Genomic DNA, 10378 nt, shown 5'->3' with positions numbered 1-10378 from the left:
GCTGGACACAGACACGGTGCACATCTTCTATAATCCGCAAAGATCTTCTGGCAGTGGTGCCCATCACCCCATTCCACAGATGAGACCAGAGCTCAGAGAAGTTGGGGGATCCAGCCAGGCCACAGGGCAGTCATTAGCAGCATGGACATTGGGACCAGAAACCTGCAGTGTCACTCTCTGCCTGCCATTGCTGTGTGTCTCAGTTTCCCCAACTGCAAAATGGTGGGATGGTGGGACCCACCAGGTCTGGGGCTGGGGTGTTCTCATGCTTGCCCCTGACCCACCATCACCCTGGAGCCAGCTGATCCACCCACCTCTCATGGGGCCCGCATGAGACCCAGAGGGTGCCTGAATGTCAGAATACCCTGTGAGCCTCCATACGCCACAGTTCTCAGTGGCACAGGGCAGGGACTGCTGGAAGCCTCCCTGCCCGGGCCTCTGTCTGTCCCTGATACTCCTCCTAGGCCGGGAGAGAAGGCAGGGTACCCCGCTTCTTGATTGCATTTCAGGGCTAGGTAGTGTTCAGTAATGAAAGGGTTACTCATCACCTCCCAGGAGCAGCCTGGCCTTCGGGCCTGAAATGGGCCTCAGCAACTCCAGCCCCACCCCAGGGACAGGAACCTACCCAGGGACGAGAGTCAGCTGCCCCATTTTGCAGATGAGAAGCCCGAGGGCCTGCCACAATCAGGGGCTCCAAGTGCACCTCTCCAGGGGCCCTTCAAGTGTCTCGGCCATCGGCAGGCAGGTCCGCACTCCTCCCCCGGCCCGTGTCCCGGAGTGCTGCTTGCCTGCAGCGTTCACGTATTGAGCCCACCACCTGCCCCAGGACACCTCAGACTCCCCAGACAGCCCCCAGCAGCCCCATCTCAGTGCACAGAAACCCCACCCTTCCCACCACCCCGGCCCCAGCCTTCCATCCTGACCCTCTCTTTCTCCGAGTTTGTGTCTACCCTTCAGGAGTCCCCACTGGGTCCACCTTCCTGAGGACCCGGAATCCACCCACTTCTCCACCATCTCTGACACTGCCAGACCCACCCAACAAGAGAGCTGGCAGGGCTCCTCACAACAGCCCTGAACACCTCCCGCCTCCAATCCCAAACCTATTTCCAGCCCGTGGCAGTGAAACGATCCTTCCAGATCAGCATGTCCTTTCCTTATCACTGCCCTCTAACCTAAGGAACCTTCATAAGCTGCTTTTTTTTTTTTTAATTTTCCGCCCCCATCCCTCCACCGTGGAATTTTAAAACCACAGACGAATATGCTTCTGTTTAGATGTCGTGTAAGTATCCCGGCTTTCTACATAAACAGTGAGATTTCTTCATGCTCCAAGAACCAAACGCTCCCCTTGGGGCTGAGACCACCCCCTTGGGAATGCTTGTTCTAATGCATGAATGAGATCATGGCATTTCTTGGCTCCAGACCCACCCAAGTGACAAGTCCCAGTTCCCTCCATCAGGCCTGGGCCCCGGGAGCCGCCACGTCCTCCAATTCTGCCCTCGTGGGCTGCGGTCTCTTGCTTCCCTCTGGCCTCTAGATGCCTGTGCTTGTGTTTCCTCTGACCGGGCTCCCCGCCCGCAACCGTCTGCCTCCACAGAGCCCTCCTTTCCCTGGGGCCTCTGCTCAGTGCCCCTTCTCAGGGAGGCCTCCGTGCTGTCCAGTGAGGAAGGATGCCCCTCTCCCCCACCCTCAGGCCTGCCTGATGCCCTCGCAGGCACTTTTCTCACCAAGATGGCACACACTCCCTCATACCCTGGGCTCCATCTTTGGGAAGGCTCCCGCTGGGTCCCGGGCCAGAGGCCCGTGTCTGAGATGTAACAGATGACCACCTGCTGAGGGAGGAAGCTTCCGCCTGCAGGCAGAGGGACAGGAAGAAAGTGGGCAGAGGGACAGGAGGAAACCTCAACTCATCCTCCCTGTGGCCCCTGATGCACGGTCACATCCCCGCTCCATCCCATTCGGGCCTCACTGCCTCCCATTTCACAGATGAGGACACTGAGGCACAGAGGAAGAAAGCCACTCAGCCAAAGCCACACATCCATGCCTGCAGACCCCAAAAGACACCTGGGTCTGCAGCAGAGCTGACGGCACAGGAGGCAACCTGAATGGTCACAGAGGGCCCATGCTCAGAAGGACTCAGCTGGCTCTAACGTGCTGCCGCTGCCATGCCAAATCTTAGTAATTTTCCCACAATGGCTTTGCATTTCACTTCACACGGGGCCTGCACGTTACACAGCCGGGCCTGCCTGCTGGATCCTGTGCTGGTCCGGAGAGGCTCGATGACACCGTGAGAAAGCCTTCCCAAACTTTCAGGGGCTGGTGCCATGATGCTTTGCCTCTCACTCACACCTCAGGTCCCCCGCCTTGGGCCAGCCCAGCGCACGGGTGGTGAAGGAGCCACTGTCTCCAGCACACGGTTGGTGGCAGACAGAGAGCTCCGAGGGTCTCACACTGGCCATAAATGCTGCGGTCCAGAAGTGACAGATGTCATTTTGCCCACGACTCATCGGCCAGCACTGGTCACCTGCCGACCTCATGCACTGCAGGGGCCAGGAGGAGCGGCGTCCCCTGCGAAGTGCCAGAGGCCAGCACAGAAAGCGCGCGATGAACTCCTTGGGCCATCCCGCTGAGCCCGCGGCCCCGACCTTGGCGTTGAGGTCTTCATGCAGGCAGCTGCCGCCCGGCTCCCAGCCCTCGTTGTCATTCCAGTCCCACACGCCTTTGCCGAGGCCGAACATCTAAAGGGGAGGGACACAGAGTGGGTCCTCACAGTAACTCAATTAATCCTCCATCGGAAATTCTCACACAATCAATTTGAGTAGCTGGGCGACATCATAACACAGTAATTAGGAACAACTTTCAACTCTGGGCTTCCTTTGAAGATGGTAATTGCAATTAATTAAACATCCTCGCTGCTCCTCAGAGTCCGTTCCCAGGAAACTGGAGCAGGAGCAAGGAGAGGGGGGTACCTGACCCCTGTCCCCAGTGGTCCCAGAATCAAAGGGGGAAACCCATCTCCTTTGAATATCGAAGGGCATGAAGTCTCCAGGGGCAGCTGGGGAGGTGGAAAGAACCTGGCCTCCCGATTCCAGCCAACGCCCCGGACTTCTGCCCTCCCTCTGGGGCTCTGCCTGCACCCAGAGTGAGCAGGGCCCCAGGAGGCCCCAGCCTCTCTGTTCAGCAAGCTTATCTCCCAGATCACAGTGGCCTATTCAGAGAATACTAACTGAGCACCTCCTGCGTGCCAATCATGGTTTTCGGAGCAGCACCTTACAGGGAATGAAACAGGTCAAACAGCAGGCCCCGGCTGTGCCCTTGGCAACTCCAACTCCCTGTCAAGGCTGGTATGTCCTGGGCTGAGCCGAAGAGAAGGCAGGCAGCCCTGGCTCCAGGGAGGATAAGAGGCACCCTGCAAGGCAGCTCTGTTCTCTGGACAGAGGAGGGGTGGCCAGACAAGGAAACAAGTAATAGCCACATTTACAGAACACCGCATGGGCAGGTCCCCGGCTGGTCGCACCAGCTCATCGAGGCCGTACACCAGACATGCTTCTGCTTCCCGTTTTACAGGTGAGGACATGGTACCTCAGAGAGGTCAAGAGACTTGTCCAAGGCCACACAGCTGCAAAGTGGGGGAACATGTGTGCTTCTGATTCCAGAACCCTCTTTTCCCCAGCTGGTGCTGGGGAAAAGCCGATGGCCCCCCTTAGCCCTGGGGAAGGTGTCTGTGCCAGCCTGCATATGGGCAGGGAGTGTGGCCCGTCATGGGGAAACAGCTGCCCTCTCTCTGTTGGGCTCTCACTGCCAGGCTGAAACCGGGGGCGTGACCGACAGTCTCTCTCATGATCCCCCCAGCAGCTCCCCAGGAGGTCCTGTTGCTGTGTTCCCCCTCACAGCCGAGGACTAAGGCACGAAAATCAGCAGCGGCAGCTGAGGGCTGCCCAGTCAGTGGTTGGAGGATCCAGCACGCAAGCCAAGTTCTGTCATCTCCCAGAGCCTGTGCTGTAGCCCCTGCCCACCCCAGTGGCGCCAGGGCCCAACGACACAGTGGCTGGCTCCTGAGGAAATAGCCACGGTATTTCCACATAGACCACCGGGCTTTGTTTAGAAAAGATGGCAGAGTCTCCTGGCAGGTCAGTGGGAGGAAGCTCGGGGGTGAAGTGCTGCTAACCAGAACTGGAATCCGTGACTTTACAAAAAAGGTATTTCCCTCTAATTTCCAAAAATAATTGAAGCATCATTCTTACAATTATAATGCAGGCATTGTAAGACTGGAAATCCAGGCAGCTGGAGAGGAGGGGCAAGCTGCCCCAAAATGGCAAGCCTGGCAAAGTCAAAACAATGGAGCACAAATGTGCTTTGAGCATCCCAGCAGCCATAGCAAAAAGGGCAACATGAGGGCTACCTGGCTCTCTATGTGATGGAGGGGAGCAAGGAAGCTGAGTCCCAGGAGAGATTGCCCAGGCAGTCGTCCAAGGGGCAATGCGGGCAGCCTATTGTCTTGATACCCTCCCAGCCCTCCGTCTGCCAGCTCCTGGTGGCAGGAAGCAGCTTCCCTCCATGAATGCCCAGCCTCAGCATCAGGCACAGAACAGATGCTGAGAAAACAGATTGTCGACTCTGCTTTACACAAGACAGAGACTTCAGCCTGGGGTTGTTTCTGACCGTGCTTTTCTGTGGGAGCAGCAGGTCTAACTGGAGGGAAGGCATGAGATTTAGCAGAAGTCATCCCTGGAGCAAACCCCAGGGTTCATACCACTTGGTGGTGCTGGACATGGTGGTCAGCTCCCCCACCGTGGGCCACACAATGTTCTGGACCTTGTTATCATAATCCAGCCAGCGTCACCCTACCTCCTTGCCACAGATTCAGGCAACACAAGCCCAAGCCAATCAATGCATGGTACTCCCTGGGCCACAGGGACTGTGCAGGATTAGGCATATGACCCAACTGGACCCACTGGTCATGTGAGGAGGCTCCCAGGGCTTTGCAGAACATCCAGCTGCTCATGAGACAGCTCATGGAAGACAGTGGCCTCTGGCCTTCTCAGTGACCAGACAGGTAGCAGGAGTTGCAGCTACCATGTTGCCGCTACTGGGGAAGCCAGTCTGAGGGTAGAAGTGGCATCACAGAAGGTTAGGCCTCCATAACAACATTGAGACCCTGGATCAAACCTTCCCTGAAGCTCATCTTATTTCTGAATGTTCCAATTACATGAACCACTTAGTCCCTTTTGTGGTTTAAGCCAGTCAGAGCTTCAAACAACATACTGCTCCATCTGCTCCAGCCTCAAAGAGCCCTGGTTCCCGTTCGTTCTTTGACCCTTGAAGCTCTGTTTCATTCCCCAGCCTTTGCCCACATGGCCCCCTTGGCCTGGAACGTCCTCCGCAATATCCATGTAACTGGCTGCTCCTCATCCTTCCATCCTCAGCTTCAACGCTGCCTTCTCCAGGGTGACTCGCCTCTCTGACCACCCTATTTGAAGTACAGTCAGTCTCTTCGTGTCCTTCACAGCACTCTGCATTTCTTCACCGTGTTTGTTTCCTGTCTGATTGCTTGCCTTGGGTCTGGGTCCCCTAGACCAAGCCTCTCACACTAGCGGTGGTGAAGGACCAAGGTTTTTGTTTCCAATCTGTCACAGCGCCACACTGCTGTAAACTACTTTAAAAATAAATTTCTAGAAAAATGTGGTTTAAAAAAGCACAAGGTATAAACCCCACATTTATCTTGTTACATTCTCCAGTCATAAAATTATTCTATCAAATTGTTATAAACATTTCTCAGTGGTCACTGTGAGTTGTTGTTTTCAGGAGAGGTGGATGCATACCCCACAGGCGAGCCAAACTGCCAGTGATGACGAGGAGGTGTTAGTGCTTGGCGCCACTCTCCCTGGGTGGGACGGCTCCGGGCCACGCGCCACGCTGTCTCCCAGGGGTCGCCCATAGGACTGACCTCCAGTGTCCACAGGGGTAACTTGCTCCCATCGCACATTTCCTGGCTTCCTTCCCTGCCTGTCGTGTGTCTTCACTGTGTACCTGTGTTTTCAAGGACCACATCTCCAACAAACCACTTGCACCAAAATCCATGTTCCAGGACTGCTCCTGGGGACCCCAATTCATATATAATATAGGATATATAGTACATAATGTCATTGCTGCTGTTGCCCCGTCAGAATTCAAATGCATGGTTATTGTTGCAATGTAACTGTGCATCTGTAAAATTGAAGAAACAAGGCCCCGGCGGGGAGGAGCCTGAAGCAGGGGCTGGCATCTCAGCTGGGGCCAGTGGCAGCAGAGGAGCGGGAGGCTAGGGACGCCTCTTCCCAGCCCAGGGCTTCCTCCTTCTCCAGAGATGAGTGTTCCCATCCACAACTGCTCCTTCAGCAAAACCAGGGCTTGGAAAAACCTTTTCTCCCCATGACTGGGATGTGATAAATAACTCCTGGATTCGGGAAAAAAAGAAAACAAACAAACAAACCTGGAATCCTGCACTTGGTGTGGTCTCCCCTGCACGCCTGGGTTCCAAGCTCCCCAGCACGAGACTAGGGCACCTCTCCAAAAGACCACTTGGCCTCCCTGCTTGGCGTTCTGTGGGGAGGAGGAGGAGGAGGCCACTGGGCTCATGCAGTTGTTCCGCTCTATCACCAGCCAGCCACAGCAGAGCCAGGCCTCTGGCAGGGGTTCGTCACCTGCAGAGGAAGGTGGCCAGGGCAGAGGCCAGGTCATTGCTGGCCACGCTGGGCTCAGCAAACTCTCTCAGCCCCACACGGGGGGAGCAGGAGGCAGCCCCTCCCCAGGGACCAGGAACGGGGAGGCAGCAAGTGAGGAGCAGGTGCCTCGTGGTGCCCCCTCCTTTGCGTCCCTCTGCCCCACGCATGCTCTCCACTCCTTTCTTTTCTCTTCCTCTGCTCTGCTGCGTCGCCCTTCTCCCGCCCCCCACCCCCAGCCTGCTGCCCCTCTATCATGGGAAACGGGAAAGCTGCCAGACTTGGTGTCTGCACGTGGGGAACTAAATCCTAGCTGTTTGCTGGAGGCATGGGGCCTTGGTATGCTGGTCTGTGGAATGGGGACACTAGTCCCCACCGTAGAGCTGTGGGGAGGGTCCCAGGGTGTGGGCACTGAGGGTGGAGGTCCGGTCCCCCACCCAGCGTACCCAGGTCCTCCTCCCTCTGAAGAGGGCCTGCCTGCCTCACCGTTTCCATTGCGAATGTGTTCACTGTGCCTTTGGAGCCATGCGGCTTCCCAGTACCGCTGCTGCCCGGCCTGGCCCGGTGTCCCAGTTGGGCTCCTGGTCCACCGCCCCACCGCCCCTCTTCCCCGCAGGGCCCAGCTGCCCAGGCCTGTCGGAGTGTGTGCAGAAAAGCGCCGGGCGCGGGAGAGCTGGGGAAACTATTTATTTATTCTGTTCGTTCTCAGGGCAGCGGCGGGGCCTGGGCCAGCCTGGGGGTGCGGTCGCCGGAAGCGCTGGCCTCGGGCTCCGGGAAGGCGGCGGCGGGGCCGGGCAGCAGCAGGACGAGGCCGGGCCCGGGCCCCTAGCACGGGCGTAGCTCAGGGCCAGCCGCTCCAGGCGCCGCTTGCGCATCGCTGCCTGGGCGGTGGCGTGCAGGGGCCGCAGCAGCACCGGGGGCGAAGCGCCCGGGCCGCGCAGCAGGAAGTCGAAGTCCGCGCGGTCGCGGGGGTCGTAGAAGAGCGGCCCGCAGGCGGGGTCGGGCCCGGGCGGCCAGGCGAACGGGAAGGGCAGCGTGAAGTCCTCGGTGAGCACGCGGATGGCGAAGTCGTCCTGCTTGCCCAGCGCGCGGTAGGCGCGCCCGATGCCGCGGAAATGCGCCTCCCAGAGCTGCGCGTCCCCGCCGTAGATGTCCGGGAAGGCGGGCTCCGGGGGCGCCGCGGGACCTGCGGGCAGAGGGGACAGTGAACGCCCGGCAGGGCCGGGAGCGGCCCGCGCAGGCGAGAGGCGAGGAGGCCGGGCGCGAAGAGAGGTGGCCAGTCTGGAAGGAGCCACCAAATGAGCTCGAAAGGCAGAGCTGGTGACGGCCAGGGCCACCTGGTGATGAGGCGAGGCTGGGCCCTGCATTTCTGAGGAACAGCATCAGCAAACCATGAAGAGGGGGAGGTCCTGGGTGTACGGAAGGGACGCTCACTAAGTACTCTTTGGGAAGAGCGTTCCCAATGGGGAGGAGGCTGCAGAGTTTGGCCAGCGTGACCGTGTGGGGACTGAGTGAGCTTGGGATGTTGAGGTTCTCCCTGAAGGCAGTGGCCACCTTGGGGCAGGAGGTGAAGTGGTGACTCTCAGTTGAAAGTTGATCCGGCCGCTGTGCAGAGAATGGACTTTGGGGGCCCAGCTTCAAGGTCTGGTCAGATCCAGAGGAGGACAAGATGAACATGAGGATGGGAAAACACCACCTGGGAGAGGCTGCAGGGCCAAATCACCAGGCCTTGTAGACCGAGATGGGGAGGAGCCTGCAGGGACAGCCTGGCTCCCTGCCTGGACACAGCTGGCCCTGGGATCCAGAGGGAGGTGCGACCCCAGGAGGGAGAGGAGGTGGAAGGGGAGTTTGGTTTTGGCTCAGTCATGCCACCCTTCAGCCTATCCGTTGTCCCCAGAAGGCACCCAGGTTGCTGGCCCATGATCCACACCCTGCCCAAGTCTAGGCCCTCCATTCAGGAGAGACCCCTACATTCCTTCTTTCTTTCTTTCATTCAGCAAATGTGCTTAGCTGTGGGGATAATGAAGTGAGCAAAGCAGCCATGGGAACTCACTTGGGCACACAGTCCAGGGAGGAATGTTGTCAGGCCCCAGGTGGATGCAGGAGTGAGACCAGGCAGCTCCCTGGGGATGGCCACACTGGGAGGCTGGGAGGTGGGAATGGATGAATATGACCATGAATTGTCAGATCCTTCTCCCAACACCCTTGGGAGGGGTAACAATATTCAGTCTATTTTACTGGTGAGTATACAGACCCAGAGAAGTCATACGCAGATGCCAAGCTGAAGCCCTGGGCTAGGCAATCACTTTCCACTATGCCATGCCCCTGGTTCAAGGGCCTTTTGATTAAGAGTCTCTTCCCTCTGCACAAATATTCACTGAGCACCTACTGTGTGCCAGGCAGGCTCTGTTCAAACCATCAGCCACAGCCATGAGCAGCACAGATGTGGGGGTCCTTCCACCTGTCAGGGCCTGAGCTAATCTTTCATCTTCCATGAGCCTCTGAAAATGGAACCAACCAACCCTGTTTTGCTGCCCTTGCAGATGAGATGACATTGACCAGCCTGTTTGATCAATGGGAAGTACTTTCCTAAATCAGCACCGTGGACAGCGCTACACTGGTGGTGAGAGTGGAGCCCTGAGGCTGGAGAGGATCCGGCTCACACAGAGCCTGGACTGCTCTGCCTGTAGAGGGGTTGAGGCTGGAGATGAACACTGTGGGGGTGATGTTTAAAGCCACAAAACTAGATGAATCACTGAGTGGGGTTAGAAAGAGCAGAAGCCCAAGCACAGAGCCTAGAGTCCTCCCTCCTGACCACCAGGTCAAGGAGATGAGGAGCAGCCAGTGAGGGCACCAAGAGGGAGCGGGCAGTGATGGGAGCGTAGGGGCTCTGGAAGCCAAGTGTGGGAGAAGGGACCTGAGCTGTGTGCTGCCAGTGCATCACATCAAATGAGGCCCTACAAGTGACCTCGGACTCACCAGCGCAGAGGTCATTGGTGACCCTTGCCAGAGCTGCTTTAGTGAAGCACTGGAAATTAAAACCCCATGAGAGTGGGTTCAAGAGCAAATGAGAGAGGAGAACGTGGAGGCAGCCAGGACAAATGACCTTCCTAAGGTTTGGCTCTGAATGAGGAGCAGAGAAGTAGGGCGGGAGCTGGAAGGGAAGTGGGGTCAAGAGACAGGATAAATTGCAGCATGCTTTCATGCAAGTGGGAATGACCTGGGAAAGAGTGGTGTCATGATGCAGGAGAGAGAGGGTGAAGAGTTTCTGGAGTGACAGTGTGAGGTGGGGGATGGAATGGAAGATGCTGAATGCTGTCTTTGGCTGGGAGGAGGGACGGGCATTCATGGGAGCAGGCCAGGATGGACAGTGCCCAGTGCCACAAGTACAGTGGGTGGGCACCTACAAAGTCCTCTTCCAATGGCTTCAGCTCCTCAGGGAAGGAGGGCACAAGGCCAGCAGCACAGTGTGAGGAGAGAGAGGATGGCAGCTCAGAGGGAGAGAAGGTGCGAGGCAGTTGCTAGGTGAGGAGAGGCTGGGCAGACCAGGGAGGGCAGCAGAGCCAGCCTCCTTGCTGCTGTAGGCCTGGCCAAGTGCAGGATGGGTGGATGGGTGAATGGGTGGGTGAATGGGTGGATAAGTGGGTGGATGGGTGGATAAGTGGGTGGCTGGGTGGATG

This window comes from Mandrillus leucophaeus, unplaced genomic scaffold (assembly GCF_000951045.1).
Source record: "Mandrillus leucophaeus isolate KB7577 unplaced genomic scaffold, Mleu.le_1.0 Scaffold371, whole genome shotgun sequence".
Classification (NCBI taxonomy): Eukaryota; Metazoa; Chordata; class Mammalia; order Primates; family Cercopithecidae; genus Mandrillus; species Mandrillus leucophaeus.
This window is presented reverse-complemented; position numbering follows the sequence as displayed.